The sequence below is a fragment of the Chinchilla lanigera genome, unplaced genomic scaffold (genome assembly GCF_000276665.1).
Source record: "Chinchilla lanigera isolate Chin_1 unplaced genomic scaffold, ChiLan1.0 scaffold00004, whole genome shotgun sequence".
In the NCBI taxonomy this organism is placed as follows: domain Eukaryota; kingdom Metazoa; phylum Chordata; class Mammalia; order Rodentia; family Chinchillidae; genus Chinchilla; species Chinchilla lanigera.
The window spans coordinates 4,641,923-4,668,575 of NW_004955405.1; the positions used below are offsets into that span (position 1 = coordinate 4,641,923).

General features: G+C 38.9%; 1 long non-coding RNA gene across 2 annotated transcripts in view; it reads right to left on the reverse strand.

Moving 5' to 3' along the window:
- Window positions 1-18,752, reverse strand: part of LOC102011396 — a 37,895-nt gene extending 19,143 nt beyond the window's left edge. Inside the window, exons 1-4 of one of the 2 annotated variants that reach the window (XR_001235203.1) lie at window positions 18,667-18,752; window positions 5,460-6,201; window positions 5,243-5,370; window positions 4,152-4,313 (exon numbers count right to left, since the gene is read on the reverse strand). This is a non-coding gene — a long non-coding RNA (uncharacterized LOC102011396). The remainder of the gene's footprint in view (window positions 1-4,151; window positions 4,314-5,242; window positions 5,371-5,459; window positions 6,202-18,666) is intronic. The other variant, XR_001235204.1, reaches the window with a different exon arrangement.
- Window positions 18,753-26,653: the final 7,901 nt, after the last annotated feature.

Here is a 26,653-nt window from a genome sequence, read left to right on the forward strand (position 1 = left end):
TGACGCTTAAAGAGATGTTGGTGAACATTTACTGAATTAGTAAGGCAGAGCCATCTTCCTCCCTTTCCTTCCTTCCTCTTTTCCTTCCTCTCTTCCTTCCACAGAGAATACAATCATCTATAGAGAATGCAACCCATAGTCTGGTACAAACACTGGACATATGAAAATGCTTACATAAAACAATGTAATCCTTCTGTAAAGAGCTTTAAATATAATTCCTACAAGAGGAAACCAATAAAAGGTCAGTTCAGGTCAGCTGTTTCTGGACAGCTTTGTTGTAGATGTTTGAGGAAAACAGTTTTTTTCCTTCCAATAAGCAGAGGCAATGATTTTAAGTGGGAATAATATTAGCTCTTAATAATTTTTCAGTATTCCCATATTATTATCACATATGTCATTGCCACTGAATTTAGAAAAACATCTCCAAGAGCTACACCTTAAAACTTTGCCTTTTCACCCTGATATTTCATTTCAACACTGAAGAACACTCACAATCCTAATGGGTTCTTATTTGACTTGGGAAATGTTTTTGTTGTTGTTGTTTAAATGTGTGGGTGCCTAGGCATAACTTCAACTATCACTTGTTTATAATCCGTAATGGTATTAATACACACAGAATCCTAAAGGTATAAATTACTGCACCCACCAAAATGGAGTCAGACACCTTGCTCCAACAGCACCTTACTGGCATTAAGTGACAAATCAGGGTCCAAACTTAAATCATAGCATTCCAACTGCAGTGTTTCCTCGTAGATCTTCTATTTTCAGCATTACCAGTGCACCTTACTATTAAATGCATTAACTAACATATTTGCATACTGTGAACCTGTTACTATAACAACTCAAGAATATGTCTCATTATTCATTGACATAAACTGCACTTCTGATACAAAGTATTAGTAAATTTTCCTTCATTATAAAGACAATTTTTCATAACCTAGCTAAGTTGGTTTACATTATATTTCTCTTTATCTTGACATGCCCCTTATACTTATCTAACAGAATTTTTAGTCTTACAAGTAAATGATAGAAGGATAAATAACCAAAGTATAAATACAACAGAAATAGAAATCTGTTGGCCTATAAGGAAGAGGCTTAACTGGGCCCTTAATGTTGATCAAAGCCATAATGATAGGGAAAGTCCTACTTTTTGTTAAAGTTGACATTTTTCTCAGCAACTGAAAGTTTTTTTCTTAGGCTGTCGGCATTGACTCTGAACTGTGAGACACAACTGAAATCTTTGTGACAAATAAACAGAGGAGACACTGTCTAAATTGAGAAAGGATAGAGGAACAGAAAGGGAAAGTGGGTGAAAAATTAGATATATTAGATCAAACAAGAAAGTATATTTTTTATCCCCTAAGTTGAATAGCTATAACTTTGTGATCTTTTTGTTTCTTTTATTTCTTCCCAGTATTCAATCACATTTTCAATACAAATTATGGTATTATTTTGCAGAAACACTTTTTGTCCCTTGGTGCATTTACTCGGCTAATTAATGTTTTTAAAAAGAATGACTGAAAGCAATATTGCGAGAAATAATTTCCAAACTGAAATTTATACACTTGAAAACTGATTCCTACAAAAAATGATTTGGCTCCATAAAAAAAGAAGCAATCCATCAGCTCCACTGACCCAGACATGAGCCTGCTAGGATTTCTTTTTCATCGGAAATTACTGCTATGACTGATTCTTGCTAACCCTAGGAGGGCAGGGGATCCAGCGGCGTGGCCTAATCAGAGACTGAAACTGAATGTTCTATTGTGTGAAATGATTATCTTTGTGTAGTAGCTGAAAGACAAATTAAATGTGTTAGAAACAAGTGGAATATTCATTTCTCCTGGGACTTCACCGGGTCCCATCATTTTAACTGAATTATTACTAGATGCCTGCACGCCCTTCGTTCTCCTGATGCCCTGACTATTAAGCAGATGGTCCCGTTTTTCATCTCCACTCACACCGTGGTGCAAGAATGTCCACTGGTTAAGAATTACTCAGCTGTCCACGCATCCCCACCCAGGATACTCACTGCCTCAGTCATGCCTTCAAATCTTCCCTGCCCCAAGGCCTTGCGTAGGCAGAACCCTGCCACATGCCTTTTCTAGGTGAATTTTTCCTGGAAAGCTGTTACGACACCATCTCCACTCAGAAGACTGTGGCGGGGGGAAACACCACAAGGTTCACATCAAGTACACTTTCCGCTGCTCGTCATAACTTGTGTTCTTGTGAGTGTCTGATGCCTGAGGAGCAAGCTTTGTGCTTTCCCTTGCAAATGCAGAAAGCCAAAGCGTTCTACAAAGTTAAGCCTCCTTTTGTTTGCCTCCCTGTTTCCCAAGTTCACTAAAAACAAGATAGGATTTTTGAGTGTCGGACAGACTTTCCTGCAGTTTTCAATGGGAAGATCATACCCCATCAAGCAAAGAAAAACAAAATCAACACTTCTAAAAATACATTTGGGTGATAAAGCCCAACCCAGCCCTATTCTACAGTTAGAGTAAGTTAGCCGTTGTCTTGTAGCAGTGAAGCTCGTGTCCACAGCTCCTGCCCCATCCTCCCGCCCCTGGCTATAGACAGGGCATAAATTACCCAAACTAGCAACACCTTTTTCTGTATTCTATATCATAGCAATGCTGCCCACTTGCTAGTGCTTCGTAAAGCACACAAGACATTATTTTTCATGGATTTAGACCATTTCAATGATGAAAAATGTAAAAACTAATAAGAATGCAAACATTTTATACTTTAATAAGAATGGAAAAATGGAAAATTTTTCAACATATTATTCTTTAGTCTATAAATACTGTTAAGACACATCTGGACTTTTAACTAACAAGTTGAAGAAAAACACAATAAAAATAGCATTTAAAAAGCTTTTCTTTATGACTAGCCATTTACGTCAGGTGAGTACTCAGATTAGTAGCACTGATTTTTCTTTTTTCTGGGCTCTCAGACCCTCTCCTCTGAGTACGTTCTGCCATCACAGAACTGTTAAGGAAAGAATAAAGGCAAAAATCCTGCTCCAGAATGTTCCTATTTATTATAGCACAGGCCAATGGTGCTAATTATATTATTATCCTTGTGTTCTCCAATGACTATTTTCTCTCAGGGGAAGAATATATTGTTTGGAAAAACAAGACACCCAAACAGCTAAGATAACTCCTTTAGGATCTCCTAGGGGAATTTCGCCCTCTAGGAGGTCCTTCTCCCCCTGCCACCATTTTTATCATCTTAGATAATAAACTAAGAGCCTGTCTCTGCTCACCTAATCAGCTTGAAACTCTGTTATGTCTGAAGACACTTTATAACATAAGAACACTTCTACTATACCAGTTGTTTTTCATCATTTCCTTCTGTTTCATGTTTCTATCATTACTTTCTTGTTTTTGCTTAGAAAATAGGATCAGAAAACATTCTCCCACATAAAGTAAACTTTCTGTTTGTTCTAACATTTAAACTGTCAAGATAGACTATTAAATAGGAATATTATAGACATTTTTATGTGCTTCTGCTGCATTAATCTTGGTGTTTCTCATCTCGGTTTTAAATTAATCAGATTCTTCCTATCCCATACAGTGTGGTACAATTAAATGTTCAGAATTTGTCTTTCCAAACTTCTATTTGGGTTCAGTCTGCTTCATAAATTACGTAGCTAGTGATATCATTGTTCCTTTTTTATACTGGTAAAATCCACTTTTTCTCATCTTACCTCCTGAATACAGCACTGATTAGACATTTGAAAGATATTTGCTTATAAAAAAATAAAAGAATTCATTTTCCCATCAAATGCCTCCTGGCATGTTTCTTGAGTATCTGCCGCTAACAAAACATCATCTACATATTGGAGGAAAGTCACCCATGGGGTGGGAGGCATAATAATCCTGAAGGTCTCTGCTTAGAGCCTCATCAAACAGGGTAGGGGCATTCTTAAATCCTTGGGGGAGCAGCATCCAGGTTAATTGTCCTGACTCCCCAGTTAACGGGTCAATCCATTCGAAAGCGAAAATGGGTTGACTGACTGGTGCCAAAGGAAGACTAAAGAAGGCATCTTTTAAATCCAAGACAGAATACACAGTCCTATTGGGAGGGAGAAGGCTAAGGAGGGTGTATGGGTTAGGTACAGTGGGGTGAAGAGTTTCCACCCATCTGTTTACCTCTCAGAGATCCTGGACAGGCCGGTAGTCATTGGTGCTGGGCTTCTGGACCGGGAGCAGCAGGGTGTTCCAGAGGGACTTGCAGGTGACCAGGATCCCAGAGAGCCTTAGTCTTGAGATGTGTTTAGCTATGCCTTCCCGAGCTTGTTGACTCAGTGGGTACTGTTGGACTCACACAGGCACAGCAGTGGGAGTTAGGGCTACCACAATTGGGGGTTGATGGGAAGCCAAGCCAGGAGGATTGTCCTCTGCCCAAACTTCAGGTATTTGTAATTTCCATATTTCTAGAAGCTTAGACATTTGTTCTGGGGCCCCCAGGGGTTCTGTGGTAAGTATATGTCCCTCCATGAGAGGACAAGTAAACAAGATAGCAAGGGGCTGAATCCTGTTGGAAAAAGTCACAGTTGGGCCTTCGCCTGCAAAAGAGATCTGGGCCTGTAACTTATGTAAAAGGTCTCTCCCAAGCAGCGGGTAGAGACACTCGGGCATGACCAAAAAGGAGTGCATCAAAGTTTGTTTTCCCAGGTCCATTATGGTCGCCTGTGACCAGGGGTAGGCCTTAGTTTTGCCAGTTGCCCCCTGAATGTTAGTTTTTATAGAAGAGAGAGGTCCAACAGGCCACTGAAGAAGAGAAAAGGTGGCACCCATGCCCACAATGAATTGGACCTCTTGGCCCCCCATGATAAGGGTTACCCAGGGCTCCTAGGAGCCAGGGGAGCCCTGACTTTTTCAATCTGTTTCTTGTGTGCTCAAGACTGTGGGACCTTTTCCTTTGAGCTTTGGACAGTCCTTTTTCCAGTGATCCTCTTCCTTGCAATAGTCGCTTGATTTTTTCCCCAAGGGAAGTCTTTTATCTCTAGAGGGTCCCAGTCGTGGGCTTGTTTATCCCTTTTTGGGGCTTTTCTCCCATAGCCAACAGAACTTTTACCATCCTCTTGTTTATCTCCTGGGGATCATCCCAGTTGTTAAAGACCTTTTGAGCCACCTCTACCAGTTCTGAGAGTGCCTTTCCCTCAAAACCCTCTAACTTTTGTAACTTCCTCCTCATGTCTGGGGCTGACTGGATGACGAACACTATGTTAAGAGCTCACCTGTTTTCTAGTGCCTCCGGATCAATTGGAGTGTATATACAATAAGCCTCTTCGAGGCGCTCAAGGAACACTGCCGGAGACTCATTAGGCCCCGGACTAACTTCAGTTACCTTGGACAAATTAGTTGGCTTAAAAAAAAAAAAAAAATTAGTTGGCTTGCAGGCTGCGGCCTTAATGGCACCAAGAGTCTGGTGATACTGATTGAGAGCCTCCTTACCTGCATATCCGTTGGGGTTCCAGTCTGAGTGGGCGGATGGGAAACGCTGCTCTATTAGTCTAGGATCAGTGGCAGGTTGGCCATCCAGTCCAAGAACCACTTTTTGCCCATGGGAGCAGATGCATTCCCATTCCTCTGAAGTGAATAGGACCTGTAAAAGCTGTTTGCAGTCTCCCATGGAGGCATGGGTGGCAAATATTGTCTCAATGAGAGATATCAAAGCTTGGGGATCCTTTGAGAAAGGCAGATATTGATGCTTCCAATTAAACAAGTCATTGCTAGAGAATAGAACATGAACTAGGAACGGGCCTTCCTCCTAGTTGGCCCAGGGCACCTTGCAAAGGGGGAGGAGATCCAGGCAAGCAGAGGGAGGTGGAGAAGGGTTAGAGGAGTCGGGGAGTGGACTGGAGGCAAAGGGTGTCTCCCAAAAAGGTCAGCCGCTCCGCGTACGCGAAGGGCTGGTAAGGGCAGGGGGACCAGAAGATCACTACAAGTCAGGGGTAGGGTAAGGTGGGAGAAGCCGAGGGTAGAGGGTAGGAGAGTCAGGGGGATCAGGGGTTTCCTGGAGGACCGGAGGAGGGGAAGCCAGCTTGGGAGTCCAGCAGGGCTGAGAAAGAAGAACCTTATGGTGAGGAAAATGCTTTTTGACCCACTTAGGGGAGTCTGTGACGAGATCGATCCACACTTGGATGTAGATAACCTGGTCAGGGTGTCCTGGATTGCCAAATATGACTTGGTGGACCTGTTGGCAAACAGCAATGTTAAAACTCCCTTCCAGGGGGCCAATTAACCTTGAATTTGGGCCACTCAAGTTCACCAAACGTTCACAGTTTGCAGGGAAAAACCAGCTCACCATAGCTGGTGGCTCTCTGTTTGAAATCAGAAAAGTGATTTAGTACACATTGAAGCGGCATAAGTGACATAGAAGCAGACTGACCCATTTAGACAAACAAAACAAGAACAGACAACGGAAAGACAACAGCAAAACAAACCAAAACCAAACCAAAGTCTCTCCGGCACTTAAAGGCACGTCTGCCACCCGAGAGATCCAAACGGGGAGCTCCAGAAACAAATAAACAAACTCTTACTAGTAAGAAGACAAACAGCTCCGAGTGGAATAGAAAGAATTTAGTCTTCACCCTAGGCAGGGGAGCCCATCGAGGCGGAGGCACATCTCGGGGAGGCCCCTGACAGGTGGCTGCCAGGGGTAAAGTGATCTGGCTCGGTGGCACTTCCTATAGGGGATCTCAGTGGGACCTCCAAAATGTTCTGGTCTCACAACCAGAAACGAACCAAATGGTACTGACCGATGAACACCAAGACGCAGGGACTGCCAATTGGAATTTAGGGTGAGCCTTTATTCCTGGCCAGGGACTGACTGAGAACTTCCACACAAGGAAGGATCAGACCAGTCCAGATCCAGGGATGAGAGCAGTTTTTAAACCCTAAAACCACATCCTGTTTGGCATACACATGTCACATCTGTAACAATGAGGGGATGTTTTATTTCAGGAACAGTACATTCCGAGAACCTGGGAGGGGTAGAGCATTTAGGGGAAGAACAATACATTTTGGGAGTCCAGGAAGGGCATGGAATTTACAACCATACATTCCAGAAAGGTAAACATGAAGATCTAACCCCACAGCGGGGGTGGGAACTGGGAATTAAACTAGAACCTTTGATGTTGGTGGTGGGGCTTTTACAGAAATAAGATGGCTGAAGCTGAAGGTGATCATTTAAGACAAATCCTTTTTCTACCCACTGAGCTGGAGGCATCAAAGCCAGGGCTCATCTCAGAGGTTCCTGTGGTAGCAGAGCTGCCTGTGTTGTTTTATATCCTCACCAAATTGCCTGTTCAGCGGGGTTCTCACTTCTTTCTCCATCAAAGGCTCACGAATTTTGAATGGCTTCCCCTGAGATCTGAAACAGTATTTTTCACTAGCAGGACTATTCTTGCAGAAATACATATCACAGGTATGGGCTGTCAACCATTCTTATAAACCTTCTCCCTTTTTAAGGAAGTTTATCCAATACAATATTTAAATATTTTCTATTTCACAATCACACATATGTAGGCATAACACTTATGCCTGGGAATTTATTGCTATTCTTACACCCAGTAATAACTGTACCCAGTAAAATTCAATTTGCATGCACCTCTCTCATTTTCTGCGACTAGACCTACTTCAAATAAGGTTTTATTTTACAGAAGTACATAATGACATAATTTAAAAGCTGAAAGAAGAAAACATTTCAACTGGCAAAGATTAATTCTTATTCTACCATCTTTCTTGTCAAAACTGTATACTTGAGGAAAGTTGTTTCTCATTTCTTGGCATTAGTGAAGATAAGTGTTTTTTTTTTTTTCTTTTTTTGTCTTTTTGAGACAGGGTCTTGCTATGTAGTTCAGGCTGGCCTTGAGCTCACTTTGTAGCCCAGGCTGGCCTCAAACTCACAACAATCCTCCTGCCTCAGCCTTCAGAGTGCTGGGATTACAGGCATGTGCCACCATGCCTGGCCTGGTAACTGTTTATTTTTATAAATTATGTTATTTTCTTTTTTTCTTATTTTAAAGAGAAAAGAACAAAAACAAAATAACAAAAACAAAACTATGAAAACTACACAGAATTTCAAAACAAGATGATAGAAAATCAACAATTGTTGTTGTATTACTTATTGTTATCTTCAAAGTAGTTGCTCAGATTACCAGATATATGTGTGCAAGGTGGATCAAACAATTAAACATTAACTGTTCCTTTTAATAAACCAATAGAAATTAGTAGTACAATTATCTTAACTCTTTGTGTGTGTGTGTGTGTGTGTGTGTATATATATATATATATATATATATATATATATAATTTCCCTTCTTTCTGTCTTTCTTTTCTTCTTTCCCTCATCCCAGTTGTTCTTTCCTATTAAGCAGTTTCTTTCTCTTTCATAATATCTATTGTACCTGTCAGTTTTATTTATTCTTTCAAGTTCTTACAATAGGGAGACAATATGGTGTTTACACATATGGGTTTGATTTATTTCACTTATGAGTATGGTCTCTAGTTGCATCCATTTACCTATAAAAGCCTCAAGTTTATCTTTCTTTATGGCTGATTAATATTCCATTGTGTAAAAATACCACATTTTTCTTATCTACTCCTCAGTTGATGGGCATTTAGGTTTTTTCCAAGATTTTGCTATGATAAATTGTGCTGCTATAAACATGGGTGCACATATATCAGTATGGTGTAATGTTTTTAATTTTTCTGGGAAAATACCCAGAAGGGGAATAGCTGGGTTAAATGGGGCTTTTAATCCTAACTTTTTGAGGAACCTCCAGACTGATTTCCAAAGTGGTTGTACCAGCTACTCTCCCACCAACAGCAGAGAAAAGTTCCTTTTTCCCCACAGCCCTTCCAGCATTTATTGTTGGTTGATTTCTTGGTGATAGCCATTCTTACTGGGGTGAAATGGAATCTCAGTGTTGTTTTAATTAGCATGGCTTGAATGATCAATGATGTTGAACATTTTTTCATGTATTTATTTGCCATTTGTATTTCTTCATCTGAGAAGTGAGTATTCATCTCAGGTGTTCAATTTGGATTGGGTCTTTAAATTTGGGGGGTCTGAATTTTTCAATTCTTTGTATGTTCTAAATATAAGACCTTTGTCTGAGGGATAGTTAGCTAAAATGTTTTCCCACTCTGTGGCTTGTCTTTTCACTCTATTGGTGATTTCTTTTGAAGTACAAAAGGTTTTTAATAGGCTGAGATCCCAGTTGTTGATCCTTTGAAGTGTTTTTTGTGCTGTATGGATTTGTTCATGAAGACTGTGCCTACCCCTATGTCTTCAAGATTTTCGCTTACTTTCTCTTCCAGTAGATCTAGTATTTCTGCTTTAATATTTAAATCTTTGATCCATTTTGACTTTAGTTTAGTGCATGGTAATAGACATGGGTCTAGTTTTAGTCTTTGGCATATACAGAGCCAGTTTTCCCAGCACCATTTATTAAAGAGGCTATCTTTCTTCCAGCGAACATGTTTGGTCCCTTTGTCAAAGATAAGGTGGCTGAGTGTGTTTGTAATTGTGTCTGCATCTTCTAATCTGTTCCACTAGTCTTCAGCTCTTTTTTTTTTTTTTTTTTTTTTTGCAATACCATGCTGATTTTATCACAGTAGCTTCATAGTATAATTTCAGGTCAAAGATTGTGATTTCTCCTGACTTATCTTTGTTGCCCAGAATTGCCTTTGCTATTCCAGATCTCTTCTGGTTCCAGATGAATTTTAGGAGTATTTTCTCTAATTCTGTGAGGTATGCTAATGGTATTTTGATTGGGACTGCATTAAATCTATGTAACAATTTTGGAAGTATGACAATTTTCACTATGTTGGTTCTTCCTATCCATGAGCAAGGGATATCTTTCCATTTTCTGATAGCCTCTTCCATCTCCTTTTTTCAGAGGAGTATAATTTTCAATGTATAGATCTTTTACTTCCTTTGTTAGATTGATTTCTAAGTATTTCATTTTGTGGATGCTATTGTGAAGAATGTGGTTTCCCTAATTTCTCTCTCAATAATTTTGTTATTTATGTACAAGAACACAATTGATTTTTGAGTATTAACTTTGTATTCAGCCACACAACTCCTAGAGTTATTAACTCTAGGAATCTTTTGGTGAATTTTTGGGGGTTTTCTATGTAGTGTATCACGTCATCTGCAAATAATGATATTTTAACATTTTCCTTTCCTGTCCTTTTTCCCTTTATTTCTATCTCTTGTCTAATTGCTCTGGTTAATGTTTCCAGAACTATGCGAAAAGGAGTGGTGACAGTGGACGTCCTTGTCTTCTTCCTGATTTTAGTGAAAGCTTTCAGTTTTTGTCCATTTAGCATAATGTTGGTCATTGTTTTGTCATGGATGTTGGCTTTTATCAGATTGAGATAAAGACCATCTACTCCAATTTTCTGTAGGGTTTTTTATCATGAATGAGTGCTGCACTTTATCAAAAGTTTTTTCTGCAACTATCAAGATGATCATGTGTTTTTGTCTCTGGCTCTGTTGATATGGTGTATTACATTTATGGATTTGCATATGTTGAACCATCCCTACATTCCTGGGATAAATCTCACCTGGTCATGGTGTATAATCTTCCTGATGACTTGTTGAATTCTGTTTGCTAGTATCTTATTGAGGATTTTTGCCCCTACGTTCATTAGGGAGATTGGTCTGTAGTTCTCTTTTTTGGTTGTATCTGTTTCTCTTTTTTGGTACCAGGATACTTGCCCCCAGGAAAGAGTTAGGCAGTATTGCTTCTCTTTCAATTTCATGAAAGATTTTGAAGAGTATTGGCATTAGATCTTCTCTAAATTTCTTATAGTATTCAACAGTGAATCCATCAGGACCTGGACTTCTCTTTGTTGGCAAGTTTTTAATTATATTTTCAATCTCATTAACTAATATTGGATTATTCAGAATTTTTATATCTTCTTGATTCAGCTTTGGTAATTCATATGTATCTAGGAATCTATCCATTTCTTCTGTATTTTCCATCCTGTGAGAGTAAAGATTTTTGAAGTAGGTATTGATGATCTTCTGAATTTCCACAGAATCAGTACTAACTTCACACCTATCATTCCTCAATGCATGAATTAGTCTTTTCATTCCTTTTCTTGATAAGGTTGGCTAAGGGATTATTAATTTTATTTATTTTTTCAAGGAACCAACTCTTTGATTCATTAATTCTTTGTACTGTTTTCTTGATCTCCATTGTGTTAATTTCTGCTCTGATTTCTATAATTTCCTCCTTTCTATGGGCTTTGGGCTTGTCTTGCTCTTCTTTTTGTAGAAGCTTGAAGTATAACATTAGATTGTTTACTTGTGCTCATTCTGTTTTCCTTATGTGAGAATTCACTGCTGTAAATTTCCCTCTTAGGACTGCTTTCATTGAGTCCCACAGGTCTCATTTAGTTGTAGGTATTGTTTAATTTCTTCCTTCATTTCATCTCTGACCCATTGGTTGTTTAGGAGAGTATTATTTAATTTCCATGTGTTTATGGAATTTTTGTTGTTTCTTTGGCCATTAATTTCTAATTACATTGTACTATGGTCAGATATAATGCATGGGATAATTTCAATTCCTTTGCATTTACCTAAGTATGTTCTGTGGGCTAGTATATGATCTATTTTAGAGAACATGTGCAGCTGAGAAGAATGTGTATTTGATGATATTGAGTGGAATGGACTAAAAATATCTACTAAGTACTTTTGTTCATAGGTTTGGTTCAGCTCTATTATTTCTTTGCTGATTTTTTGTCTAGTTGATCTATTTCTTTGTGACAATGGGGTATTGCAATCTCCTCTTACAATTGTGTTATTGCTTATTTGATTTTTCTTTCTATTAATAATTGTCTTACATAGTTGGGTGTTGCCATATTTGGTGCATATATATTTATGACTGTTATCTCTTCCTTTTGAAGTATTTCCCAAACAAGTATGTAAGACCTTCTTTATCCCTTTTGATCATTCTTGGTTTGAAGTTGATATTGTCTGCAAAAAGAATAGCTACTCCTGCTTTTTTCTGGGTTCCTGTTGTGTGGAAGATTGTTTTCCTTTCTTTGATTTTCAGTTTGTAAATTGCTTTTTGCATTAAATGTGTTTCTTGTATATGGCATATTGTTGAATTTTGTTTCTTGATCGACTCTGTCAGTCTGTTTCTTTTGATAAGTGAATTGAGACCATTTACAATGATGGTTATAACTGATATGTATTGGTTTATCTTCACCATGGTATTTTCCTGCTGTTACTTCCCTACTTTCCCCCTCTGTTTAATTGCTTACCCTGCCTGGTGCTTCCTTTATGTTGTTGTTCCTGGAATTGAGGTCATTTTTATCTCTGTCTAGAATATCTTTTACTACTCTTTGTAGCATTGGTTTGGTGTTCGTGAATCTCTTCAGTTATTCTTTGTCATGGAAGTATCTTATTGCTCCATTACTTTTGAAAAATAGCTTTGCAGGATACATCAATTTGGGCTGGAAGTTGTTTTCTTTCAGGATTTGAAATACTTCACTCCAAGCTCTTCTTGACTTGAGAGTCTGTGTTGAGAAGTCTGCCATGATTCTGATGGGCTTCCCTTTATAGGTGATCTATTTCTATTCTTTAACAGCTTTTAATATTTTGTTCTTGTGCTGCATTAGTGGAATCTTGATTATTAAATGTTTTGGTATAGTGTTATTTTGGTCAAGAATGTTTGTAGTTCTAAATGCTTCATTTTTTTGTATGTCAAATTCTTTATCCCCACTTGGTAAGTTTTCTACCATTATTTCTGTGAAGTGCTTTTTTTATGTCATTTGTGCTGTTTCCAGCTTTCTCATTGACTCCAATCAACCTTATGTAATTGGTCTTTGCTTCATTTTGTAGCTGTTGGATTGATTTTTCATGGTCTCTTGCTAATTTTAAGATATCTTTCTTTTCATTATCACTGTCTGTAATTCTGTCTTCAAGATTTGAAATCCTATCCTCTCCTTTGTTCAGCCTGTTGCATATATTTTCAGTGGAGGTGTTAATCTCTTGGATTTCTATTTGGATCTGTTTCATGGATTCCATTTCTTTGCTCTTCTGGGCATTATTTGTTTTCATCATTTTTCTAAGCTCATCTATTCTTTTATCTGTATCTTCTCTAATATCTTTGATTTATTCTTTCTGTACCTGAGAGATTATTTTCCTTTTCCACTTATTTTTTTACTTCTGCTACTATCATTTCAGAAAGTTCCAGTGTTTGATTTCCAATTTAATCTATCTCCTTGAGTTGTGGGCTTGTTCGGGGGGGGGGGTGTCTGGGTTTGCATTTTGCTCCTGTACCTTCTCATTTTCTATTTTCTCTTTTTAATTTTATTTTCTATGTTGATACTTGCCAGTTTCTTATGATATATAGCTTTATCACTAGCATTTAGGTTTCCCTAGAGTGTGTCTACTCTTCAGGGATGTCTTCTTGATGTAGGATGTCTTCTTGTTTCTTATAGCTACCCCAGGGCCCTAACTTCCCAATTTGTAAAGGATGCAAGATTACTATCTGGCTCAGCTCCTAATCCTTTTGGTACTGGGCTGTGGTGGTAATTATGACCACATACAGTAACAGAGTTATCATACAGGGGAGAAAAACTGTTTATATATGTATGACATCCTGGCTAAAGTAATACTGTTAGTAATAACTACAGTTTCAAGTGCAGTTTACTGACAAACTATGATAAACATTAACCTGTTACCTCTGATCATGGGAGTAAACTCTAAAATTATGTAACAAAATGGAACATATACTGTGCACTTGTATGCAGTGATTTTCCCCTGAGGTGATTTTACCCTTCTGTCAGGAGCAGGGAGTTTAAGATGTTTAGGGGATGGGCTAAAATGGTGAGTGAGGTCAAATATAGTAGAGTCAGGGCTGGAAGTTAAAGGATGATCACCCAAGTTTTGGGAAACTGGAGGACACAGGAGGGAAAGAATGAAATAGAATACAAAGAGGTGTCAGAAAGGGCAGAAACAATGTTAACTCACTTGAAAGTTTCAACTCAAGAAGTAGTTGAAGAAAAGAGAAAGTGAGTCTATAGGAGAAAATGAAAAAAAGGTAAGAAGCCTAAACATTGAAAAAAGAAAGGAAAAAGAGAAAGAGAACAAAAATGAACCAAAGAAAGAAAAAGGAGGTGAGAGAAAGAGGAGAGAAAACTAGGAAAAAAAAAATAGAAACCCCAAATACAAACATAATCATCAAATACAGAATGAAATAAGACAGCATCCAATCAGATAGGAGAGGGATATCCAATCAGACAAACAAGGGAGAATGAAAGAAGTAAAATGCCTCTGGTGCTTACAGTTCTGTGATAGTGTCCACATTTAATCTCAGAAATGTGTTGGGTATGGAACTGACTTTGGCCTCTGGGTGTGGAGCCTGGAACTGGACTTCTGCTGGTGGAATTCTCTGGAGTTCAACTGCTGGCTCCTCGCTGCTGCGTCAGATACTTCCATGCTGCTGGTCTCACCAATTACTTTGCCCTCCAAGGGCGTATGTGAGCCCATGCACCTGGGACACAGCTGTTGTCCTAGGTCTCAGGTCTTGGGGTTTCTGTCAGTCTACTCCACAAAGGCGTGTGTCCTTACACTCCTCTCAAAGACCCCACTGTCCCTGAGACAATGGAGGACGCCCAGAGCATGGACACACACTCTGCTGGCAGGCCCTGCAGTTCCACAGAAATTATGTTATATTCTTTTAATTTTCTTTTCTGCTTTTGTCTTTCCAATTAGAAAAGGAATCCCAAAGAGACTTGCTGAGAGTGATGTCATATTTTCTTTTTCTTAAACCCAACAGAATTATTTTATTCAAAATATATATATGTATATGGAGTACAAAACAGAATATATGGTAATTTTATCTATTTCTGTTTTAATGTGGCATATTCTTAGGAATAGTGAAAATATTCATATTATAGGATGGACCCATGTTCAGAAATATTTTTTACAAAAAATAAACTTTATTTTTATTATCAGTTAAACTGATAAACTTGAGGCAGCATAGAACTCTGTACTGTAACTTTGTTCATGTCCTGAAACAAAAGACAGACAATCCTTCTAGTATTATATACTATTATTTATATATAGCAGTGATGTTTAGTTTTAAAATTGCAATATTATAACAAAATAATTCTGAGACATTTTTCTTCCATAGAAATACACCATGATTTTCTAATTGTATTTAGGTTTGAATAAAATATTTCCTTGAATCTATGTAGAGAGATATATAACATATCCTCTATGACATTATATCTGCTCTGCCTCATCCACTCATGTTTGCACTTGATTTGTTTCATTGTGCTTTATTTAGTAAACAGACTGAATCCTTTCTGAAGTGAAGTATGGTATGATTCAATTAATTAAAGTACATTTTGAAATAAACAATCACTTCTCTTTTCTACTCGTACATGTTTGCAGTACATAACATTTACATGCCTTGCAGGGAGTTGATACATGCATATAACACACCTTAATTTATTTCTCCAATGGAAAAATAGTAAAACTATGAACTATAGAGCAATCATGTAATCAAGTTAGGAAATATAGGGGAATATAGTTTACAACAATTGCATCATGATTTTGGTAGAAATTTATGTCTGAATTGTCTAAGTTGAAGTATTTTAAATTGTCCAGATTCTAGCTCTTTAGTGACAACTTTCACTCAGACTAAAGCCCAAGATTGTGACAAGGAAGCTCAGCCTACTGCTCAGTGTGTGTGAAGTCGTTCTCACACCCCCAATGAGACCCTGAATTATAGCCATCACACTTCCCCGGAGTGTAGCAGACCCCTCCCTGCCATCCTGAGTTCCTGCCAGGGAGGACACCAGAATCTGCTCCAAATGACCCCTTGCTCTGAGTCACAGTTCCAGGGCCTCAGAGACCCTTCCAGAGCAGGAGCACCCATGCCCTTTGGCACTAACACTAGCATTTGGCCAACACTTTAAGACACATATTGAGCAGAAATTTTAAAAAAATATTAAAAGTTAACAAAACTTTTGAGCACAAAAATGTCTCAAAAAAAAAGTCTCCTGGGGAGACTTATAAATTTACATTTCTAGAAATGGAGTCTCAGTATCTTACTAAAAAAAAAATACATAAACCTTGTTTCAGAAACAACCAATCTTAGAAAAGATACACTTTATTTTCTACATTGTATGAAGTGTGCTGCTCTGTTTCTTGACAATACTAGCTTAAAACAAAAATAATAAGCCTGTAAAAAGAAAAATGTTTTTTTTTTCAACTGGTAATCACAACGGCGTTTCTATGCTTTAAAAAAAAAAAAAAAGGAAAGAGAAATAAGTAAAACTTTAAAAAGAATCCAAAGATACAAAATAAATTTATCAACATATGTGATCTAGGAAGTTTTTTCCTGTTGAGATGAACAATTTGGAATTGCTCCTTGAGAAAATGCAGTAATATTTTAAACCAATAATCATATTTATTTGGGTAATCTTAGTTTATGAAGATACAAATCAGCTGGTTTCAGAAAACAGCTGAGTTTTTTTTGGGTTTTACCTTTTATTGTCAGTGTATTGACAATAGGTGTTTACTGTTGCAATCAAGAAAAGGGGAGTCTGGTTTCAGCAACAGCCTATATCAGATTTATTCCTACAAATAACAGCATTAAAGGACTTTGAAATAACTGTCAACAATTATCTAAAGCTGGTGTGACATGGGTTACTGACATCTGAAACTTCCAATGCTTATAAAATCATGATCTTCAGAAGTAATGCCTATTGGATCACTTGTCTCTACACACTATCACTAAAAACAATAAGCTAGATTCTTAACTTGAAGAAGAATTTCTCTTCTTTTGAATCACACAGAATGAAAATCTGACCCACTACACAAATACTCACTAGTACATCTTTTAAAATGTACATTGGATTGTATACAATTTGTGCTTTGAGTTCTTTCATTCTCTCTTCCTTTCTTTCTTTTTTTATCATATCCAATAGAGATCTCTGAGAAGGGTAACCTAGCCCTAACAACACTACCTTTTTCCAGGATGCCTGCCAAGTGAGTACTTAGGAGGATGGCCCTCGGGCTGGGAGGAGGCCTTATCCTCGATCTGGGGACCAGACACAATCCAGAGGCTCCCTGGAGGATAGGTGTTATCTGATATCACTTTTCCATTTCTGACTAAATAGATATCAGTAGTTTCCAAGGAGTTAATATTTCAAGTTACACCCATAAATACACTTCTTTAGCTGCTTCCTTAAATTTAGCATTCATATCTTTATTATTTTTAGTGTCTTATTCAGAAATGGTAACTCTACAATAGACATCTCTCATTAGGAAAGGATGTGCAGATTTTCAGCCCTTTATTGAATCTGGTTCCCAACCTCTCCAATATTACTTGACCTGGGTTCTTTTAAAAGAGAGTGGTTTGCTCTGTGCTTTAGAATTTTTCACTTTCATGGATTTGTTGCTGTTTGTTTTGCCTTGGGGATATTGTCATAAAGCTTATAGATATTAATTTAAGTAATATATATCCTTTCTATATTTTATCAATTTAATTTCCCCCTGGTTTATTCCATTTTTAAAGTATTTATACACCAATCTGACAATCCATGAACATCAATCATATGACATGATTTAGGCTAAGGTTTACAATCATCTCTACAACAGCTCAGAGAATTTTGTTTCTCTTCTACCACAAGGGCCTTATCCCTGCAGATCTCTATTCACTAAGTTAGGGCCCCAGTGGCTGTGCACTTTTAAAACCTTTAAAAATAGTTGTTTTTATTTCCACCTGGAACCATGGTGGGGGCAGAAGAGAGGAAAACAATTCCTGCTGTGGCAGAAACCCTTCAGCAAAAGTGAAGACATTTCACAGAGCCGAAGGTAAAGCACCTGAGAAAGAAGTTCACCCAAAAGATGCCTCAAAAGGCAGGAGGAAGCTCATGTATGAAAAAGCCAAGCAATATCACAAGGAGTATAGAGGGACAGATGCGCAGAACTGAGACTGGAGTAGCTAAACTGGTGAGAAAAGCTGGCAACTTTTGTGTCCCAAAGATCTGCAGGCTGTTGCAGATTCTTCACCTCCCTTTCCTTCAGTACTGCCCTTGTAGCTTAACAAGGCTTTGGTTAATGCGCTGAGGACTGTGGAACTGAATGTTGCATGATCACCAAACCTAAAGTTGGTAAATGAAATAATCTACAAGCAGGGCTACAGCAAAAGCAATGCAAATTGCCTTGACAGATAATGCAATTGCTCAATCTCTTGGAAACTACGGCACCACCTACATGGAAGATCTGATTTGTGAGATCTACACTGCTGGAAAATGCTTCAAAGGGTCAAATAATTTCCTGGGGCCCTTCAGATGATAGCATTTTGTCCACAAGGTGGAATAAAGAAAAAGACTACCCACTCTGAGAAGATGGAGATGCTGGAAATAGGGAAGACCAGACCAAAGGGCTTATTGGAAAGATAAACTGAGGGCATTTTTATGCTCTTGACAGTTAATAAAGAGGGTCTGCTCCCAAAATGAAAATATTAATAATTGTTGTAAATGGCCCTCGGTAATTGAAATGAGCAGTCAAATGATTTGGGATCTAGAGAACTCAGATACCTTTCTTGAGGCTAGTGATTTCAACATGCAACAGCAAGCAGAAGCACCAAAAGGATTTGGAGGCAGATTTACTTACATCAACAAGCACTGATCTGGATCATTCCCAGAATATCAGGTCCTGATCTTTGGTGGTCTAGGGCTTATATGGGATGAGCAAGCAGGAAGCACAGAGGCAGAATGGCTTGTCAAATGGCGACTGGTTTATACAATGTGCATCATAGTGACCAGCTATGCATCACAATGACCAGCCATTTCTAAGAGACAGGAGCAACTGGAACTGGAACAGGAACTATTTCCTGGGCAACTAACAAACTGAAGGTTTTTGCAGGGAGCGGAATTTTCTGCTGCAAAAGAACAGAGAATGAACTAAAACAAGGAAGCTTTAAAAGCTACCCAAAAATCCTATTATAAGATTTAATGGTGAGCTTTAGTGAAAATACTAAAACACACTCCCTACCACTTTAGGTTTATGATTCCTACTTCCAGTGACAAGACTAGAACCTGGATACCTTGCATTTCACCTTTCCTATATTCCCAATATTTTGGCAATCACAGCCCATTAACAATTGAACCAATAGGCAGGGAAGAAAAGAGGAGAGAAAAAGGAAACTAGCAGGGTCTGGGATAAATCTATCAGAAATCAGTATTGTCTTTTTCCCTGAAGTCCTTTCAACACTGTGATGTATATGATTTTACATACATCTTATGGCTGAGAAAACTGCTTCAGAATAATTGTACCATTTTTCCAAGTTTACATCACTAATAAATGGTAAAAGAAGGAGTCTCACCCAAGAGCTCTTGGCTCCTAATTCATATTATTTTCACCAACTCCAAAGAGAGATCAAATATTTGTTTTATTATTCTCTGGGGAATGGGAAAAGAAAAAAGGAGATGGACAGTTGAAAGAACATGTCAGTACAGTTGCATGATTATTTTGAGATTTAAAGCCGTAGGATTTTCATACTACCGTGCACAATGCCCACTTGATTTTGCACCAGTGGAAAAAAAATCCAAGTTATTACAGCACGTTATAAACCACAAGAGTCAGGGAATTGTGTGTACCTGCATCCAGACAGCAAAGAGGGAAAATACACTCCACCTTCAGCATAGCTCCTCTGACCCTACCGCCTCACCTGCAAGAGACACTTCTTACACAAGACAGAGAGGAAGTTCAAGTGCCATGTCATTCAACTACGGAGCCTTGGTTACTTCTGATGAACTTGATCCACATTTTAAATAAGTGCTCTCTTCAGGCTCCATCTCCCTCCCCCTTTTGTGCAGCTGTCACTTTCCCAGCTCGGAGAAGAAAAAGAAGAGGTGTGGTATGGTGTGTGTGTGTGTGTGTGTGTGTGTGGGTGGGTGTGTGATACACACATGAGAGGTTTATACTAATTCTTATATCTTCATATTGTGTATGTAAAGAGAGAAAAATCAGAAATCAAAACACCATGCAGCAATCAGAAGATGTACAAAAACCTAGCTCCAGTAGAAAGGTCTTGGAAGTAGAACCTGTGAGAAGTTCTACAGAGGCCTTTAATGGGCAAAGGGAGGTTACATCATGTCTGGTGATAAGAGGGACAGCTTGCATACTGTCACAAAGGAAAAACTACGAGAAATGAATGTGCGAGGATTACTAATAATACGTGCTTTCATGAAGTGGTTTGAAATATACTGAATCTACTCTTAGTCACTGCACTGAATGTCAAGGATGTAGAAGCCACTGAGATGTATTTCTGCCTTCGAGAAGCTCACTGTTTAACAATGAGATGAACAAATGCTAGAACATTTCCAGAGAATGTGAACCTCACAACCATGGGAAAGACTAAGTGCCATGGCAAGTGCAGAGGAAGAGTCAACCAGAGAGTGCTTCACACGTGCAGCAGAGTCTCAGGAAGGAATAAGCTTCCCAGACAGGCAGGGAAATGAAGAGTAAGGGAGAAGCAGGGAGTATGTACAAAGACAAGGGATGAGCCCACAGAGGGATTTTTAGAGAACTGGAAAAAGAAAAATTTTACCTAAGCACAGATTTGATGAGATAAATTAAGCATATTGATAGAGTAAGTATTTAGCCAGAAGCAAGCTGGATCTGGGAAACCGGTCACAGGGCCCTAAGAGAAAAGGGAAACTAGCAGCAGGGTTTAAGAGAAAAATTCTAAGAAAGGCCGTGGTCTAGGTTTCCTGAGCTTGCCAGCCCCAGGCGTCCTGAGAAGAGTACTTTGTGCCCGTTTGCAAAATCCCCCTCACCTACCTGGCCTTACACCTGGTCACCTCACTTAGGCACACCTTGAGGCACAAGACCTCAGTAGATCCATGGCAACCTGGGCCCAGTTAATCCTCACTTTGTGTGCATCTATACTGCCATTCTGGCCTCCCCGACGGGTTTTGGTCACCATGCTCATTCCAACCAGTTCTGTATAACTTCAAAAATTCCCCCTCCCAAAGACGTGAGAATGGAGACTCACAGCTGATAGGAAAAGAACCCCATGAGCTGCCACCACCCCAGCCCCTCCTTAAATTCCAAAGCCTCAAATGGAAAACCCACCCTGCACCTCAGGGCAGACATCTCTTATAGGTCCTGCTTGCTTGGAACTCTCCCAAGTATACACTGCTCCCAAAAAGCTACCTTCTTTGTTGCTCAATAACATGCTTTAAAACTTCTGTTTCCTGATTCTGAGACCCAAGAGCCAAGGCCACTATACAGAAAAAAGCAGCTCCCACCCCAGGCTTACCCCTGACTTTCAGGTAACAATGATGGACTGCAGTAGAGTAATGGAATATGTCCTCCCTCTGCCCTCAGTAGAAGCCAGAAGTTTTGGATTTAGAAACTGATTCTGATACTTCATTGCTGTGGGTCACTGGGCAACTGAGCTTCTCAGAAAAGGCACCGATACCTGCATGGGACACTACAGAAGTAAACATAGAGTCATGAACCCAGTCTGGAAGAAGGGTACCTTTTGGAGAAGTAAAGTGTGAGGCTGACATATGAAAAACAAGATCAGGTAAAATGTCCAGGCTGCAACATAGGAAAAGATTTGGAAGTAAAAGAGAAAACATGGCAACTTGAAAGGTTTAAATGTTTATATGACTGCAACATGAAGCAGCAAAAGTAAAAACTGAGGCTTTCACGGCAAGACAATAGACAAAAGAGTTCACCTCCCATTGATGGGCTTGTGGTGAAAGTGAAGACTTTTTTTGTTTGATTTCTGGAAAGTAACTGAAAAAGATGAGAAAGATGGATTATGTTACAGGCTTAAGAATTAATTGCAGGAGAGTTGTACTAGAGTCCAATATACCAGTGAAAGCACAGTGTGGTCAATAAAGTAGCACTTGAAATAGATTCAACCAATACGGTAGACAAAACTAAGATCTTCATGATTGGTTAAATACACGAATGAGAGAAAATAAAAACTAAGGATGAAAATCAGTTTCTAGGCTTAGACAATTAGGGGAATGGTAGTTTGCTAAACAATGAAACACTGAAAAAGGGCCCAGTTTGAGAGAGAAGGTGAAGGTCTTCATTTCAAGTAGTAAGTTCGCGGTATCTGTAGAACATTCATGTGGAGCTCTCCAGTGGCACTTGAATGTATGAGTTTGCAACTCAAAAGAAAAATCCAAGTTGATGATTAAAAAGCCATCAAATTATACACATATGCACATCTTTATATATAAGTGGAATAGTATAAGCATTTGAGCATATAGGTATGCCGTGTGTGTGTGTGTGTGTGTGTGTGTGTGTGTGTGTGTGTAGTGATCAGGATTGAACCTCATATGTACTAAGCAAGTGGTCTACCACTGGACTACTCCCCAGCCATATAATCTTTACTTCTTTACTTGAAACACTGTGAGCCTTTTGTCTGTGGTTATTTTTCATTTTTTTAATAAAATACAGAACATCTAACTTTATATCATAACTTCCTTTGTATAAAAGGGGAAGTTCTCCATGTACATAGACTATAGAAACCAGGTTTTAAATAAGTACAGCTATACTTACTCAAATTTCTCATTGTGGCTATTGCTGCTGCTGCTGCTGCTGTTGTTGTTGTGGCCTGTGAGAATACGTGCTATTAATGCAGACTATCTATTCTTTCTAAATCCCTCCAAGTAATAGATCACACAAACTTAAAATATTCAGGCATTTTTTTTTCTAACCAAGGCCAATTCTCTGTCTCCTAAACTCCCCATCTCATTCATGGTTACCTGTACTCCTAAACAACTTCTTCAACAAGTGTCCTCCAAATTCACCCTTGAACCCTGGCGGTATGTGTCAACTGTCTTAGTACCCCCATTTCCATTAGGATATCCCATTAGCATATTTTGGAATAACAGAGATTCTTCCATAGACTGGCCACAAATTTACTTCTCTTTGATGTAAACTACTGCTTCTTCTCAAAGCAACATTAGGAACAAACTTAGCTCCATTTCACTTAGACATCCTTTGAAGTATGTGTGTATGTGAGAGAATGCGTGTGTGTGTGTGTGTGTGTGTGTGAGAGAGAGAGAGAGAGAGAGAGAGAGAGAGAGATCAATATACTGTTTTGTACACCAAAATGTCCATAGATAATCTCTCTTGACTGGATCTTAGGAAATCAGTTTCCCTATTTGAGTGTTCAAATTAATGCAAGCTAAATTTAATCTGATATAGTTTTTCATAACATTTCATTTAGGAATGAAAAATCCCATTTTTCTCAAAATAATTCATTTCAACAAACATTTACGTCATTTGAAAATTACTAAGAAATATACAGATAAATGAGAAATTTGTTTTCTTTTTTTTTGGTGGGAGGATTCAAGAGAGGGTCTTACTATGTAATTCAGGTTAGGCTTGAACTCACTTATATAAACCAGACTGGCCTTGAACTCATGACAATCCTCCTGCCTCAGCCTCCAGAGTGCTGGGATTACAAGCATGCACCACTATGCCCAGCAGAAATTTCTGTTTTCAGCCATAATAGAATAACAGACCAGAAATAAATCCTACTTGAAACAACTAAAAAACTATACAAAACAGTTTTCACATATTAGATAACAGGTAGCAAAAAGATAGCAATTCCTAAAAGAAATAAAACAGGGGGCTGGGGATTTAGCTCAGCGGCAAAAGCGCCTGCCTGGCAAGCGCAAGGTCGTGAGTTCAGTTCCCGGTACCAGAGAAAAACCAAAAAAAAAAAAAAAAAAAAAAAAAAGAAATAAAACAAATAAGCTCTATTATTATATTAGTTTAGAAGCTAGAGAGAATTTCCTGGCCACAACACAAGGAGTAGAAAGCCAGAGAAATCAGAACAGCTAGAATTCACTAGTTAGTGGGCCAGAAATATGAAGATTTGTGATGGGAAAATTTATTCCTAAAGTCTGCTCTAGTCCAACCTAATAAAGCTTCACAGTAAGTCTTATAAACAACTAAATAGTTTCTAAATAACTTAACTGTAAGCCAAACAAATGTCAAGAACTCTTAAATAATACAGAAACATTCCTATCACACAAAAAGGCAAAATTCATAATGTCTAACATTCAACCACTAATTAACAGGCATACTTCTTTATTCAGTATAGTATTAGAAATTTTAGTCAGAGCAATTAGGTAAGAAAAAGAAATAAAGAGTGCATTAGCACTTCCATTACTATAGCCTTCCATTACTATAATAAATACTTGAGATGATAATATTATAAGTAGGAAAGGTGTATTTGGCTTACAATTTTGAAGACTGCAGTCCATGGTTGGTTGGCCATGTGCTTTTGGGCCTGTGGCAGCATATCAGAGAGGGGAGCACAACGTGGAAGAAAGCTATTCATTTCATGACCAAGAATAAACAAGAGGAAAGGGGAAAAGCTTGGGTTGCCACAGTTCCCTCCAGGCACACGTCCTCAATAAGAGGAAGACCTCACATGATGGTCTACCTGGTAAAGTTTCCACTGTCTCCCAGCAGTGCCTCAGGCTGGAGACCAAGGTTTAATAGTAATTTAGCCTCTGGAGGTTAGTTTTCCAAAGCCTAGCAAAAGGCATCTGAATTGGAAAGGAAACAAGAAAATCATCTCTGTTCACAGATGAAATTATCTTATTTGTAGAAAGATTCCACACAAAAAAATGTTAGAATGAATAAAGAAATTCAGCAAAGTTGAAGGACACAGAACCAATGCACAAAATCAGTGGTGTTTCCACACACCAACAATGAAGAATAAGAAAAGGAATTTGAGGGGGAAAACTTTCCATTTACTTTAGCACAGAAAAGAATAAAATACTTGCGAATAAGCCTAATAAAGGAAGCAAAAGACTTGTGACTGGAAATTACAAAACATTGCTGAAAGAAACTAAAGAAGATACAATTAAGTGGACATTCCATATTTATATATTGGAGTACTTAATATTGGTAAGTGCCAACTCCACCTAAAGTAATCTAGAGATTTAACACAGTCCATACTGAAGTCCTAATGACAATTTTTAGTAAATTTTAAAAAGTCATCTAAAAAGTCATATGAAATATCAAAATATACCAAATATCTTAAAAATTATTGAAAAGGGAGTACAAATGTGGATACTTAATACTCTCTTATTCCAAAATAAATTATAAAGCTGTACTAATCCAAAAAATACAGAACTGGCTTGAAAACTTGCACATAGACAACTGGAATACAATAGAAAGCCCAGAAATAAACTGTGACATAGAAAGAGGTTCCTTGTCTTACAGTGGGGTTACATCCCACTAAAGTTGAAATTATCTCATGTCAAAAGTGCATTTAAGGTGAGTGGGAAATTGAGGTGAGGTGAGGTGAGGAGAGGGATAAATAGGTCAGAGGCTTGGGCTCTGCCTCTGGACCTGAGTTTGGAAGCTGACTGAGAAGTGTTTATTCATTTTCTTTTCTTGTTCCCTTTTTGTTTTTGTTTTTGTTTTATCACAAAGGTAGGTGGTTGGCTTGGAAGTATAACTCACCCCCATCATCACCTTTGGATTTGTACTTGGTTCTTTTCTTGCACTTGGGATTTGTGGTCATCATGGTGTGATGTATTCCTGGGCAGGAATTGAGCGGGGAAATGGTGGAGTGCTGAGTGTGTGCAATTCTGTTTCTCCAGGAAAGAGTGGCAAGAACCTGGAAAACAACAGTCCAGCAAGGAACCAAAGGGAATGCAGGGCACACAGGAACCATGAGGGAACTGACAAAGGAGAAGAAAATAGGATTCATTGCTACAGAAGGAGTAGCTCACCACTGCAGACCAGAGACCATGCAGTGTGGCTAGAGTGGTATAGCTGACCTAGTGATCAGGGAGACAGCAAAAGCAACTCTGGCCCTCACTGGGAGACAGAGACCTGACTTGGACTGGGAGAGTCATGTACAGTCAGAAGCAGTGAGAACAAGAGATACTGTTTCCCAAGCATCCCCGCCACCCCTGCCAGCAGTTGGTGAGTGAACGAGAGTGGCACCCAACACATGGTCATGCGCAGGAGCAGCAGCGTGCATGCAGTATCGCCATTTTGTGTTAAAGGACTCGGGGCTTGAATTCCAGCAGCAGAACAACACCAGGGTCACTTCACTGTCAACATCCCAGAGTGGAATGAGGGAAGGGCCATCCAGTCACGTTAGACAGATGGCAGATGGATAGCAGACTAGGGGGAGTTCTGCTGAGAAGTAGGAGATGAGACCACCCAGACTCAGTTCTGTGGCCACCAAAAGCTAGGCTTAGCCCCAGCTAGAAAAGACTGGAAGCATCCCCCTGCTCTGCTGCCGGCAGCACCAGCAGGCAAATGGCCTTGGCCAGTGATGGCACAAAGGCACTCACTCCCCCTTCCCTACAACCAGTGCACGTGTGAGGAGTCAGTGGTGAGGCCAAGATCAGCCCCGCAGACAGCAGTAATCCTACTGCAAACTTGGCAAGGTTACTTGGTAAAGATTCCAGCTCTGACTAGAGAGAACTAATGTAGTTCTTTATAAGTAGTGAGTGGGTCCTGAGAACAAGGTGCCCATGGATGAAAAAGAAAACAAACAAGAAAAATAAGACAGGCAAAAATCTGGGATCAGGGGGCTTTACAGCCTCTCGGACTGCAGCCCTGATTACCAATCTCAGTAACCTTTTAT